Source organism: Elephantulus edwardii, unplaced genomic scaffold, assembly GCF_000299155.1.
Source record: "Elephantulus edwardii isolate Elephantulus edwardi_28Jun2011 unplaced genomic scaffold, EleEdw1.0 scaffold00170, whole genome shotgun sequence".
Lineage (NCBI taxonomy): Eukaryota > Metazoa > Chordata > Mammalia > Macroscelidea > Macroscelididae > Elephantulus > Elephantulus edwardii.
Window position 1 is genome coordinate 3,689,377 of NW_006399920.1, and position 527 is coordinate 3,689,903.

Consider the following 527-nt stretch of genomic DNA (forward strand, 5'->3'; position numbering starts at 1 on the left):
TTTATTTTTCTTATAGAAGGATTTTGCAATGAATAAATCATTGAATGTGAAGAACTCAATCATTCTATCTCCAGCCTCATTTCTCTCACTGAGCTCGTATTTTCCAGCTACTGATCCTTCTTCCCTGCTCCCAACTTTTGCGTTCCAGTCGTCCATTATTATCAATGCTTCTTGATTGCATGTTTGATCAACTTCTGACTGCAAACGTTGGTAGAAAGAGAGAACTAGAAGAAATAAAAATGAAATTAAAGTTTCTTGAAACAAATTACAATGAAAACAACTTATCAAAACCTCTGGGAAACATCCTAAGCAGTAATTAATGGTCGATTTCTGGCAATAAATTAAAACGTTGACAGGAAAAAATTATCATTGACTTTCTAACCCAACATCTCCAACAAATTTAAAAAGAACAACAAGAAAACACAACACCCTCCAAAAACATGGAAATTATAAAAATTAGAGCAGAAATAAATGCAATAGAAAACAGAAAAACAACTGAAACCATCAACAAAATCAGAAGTTGTTTT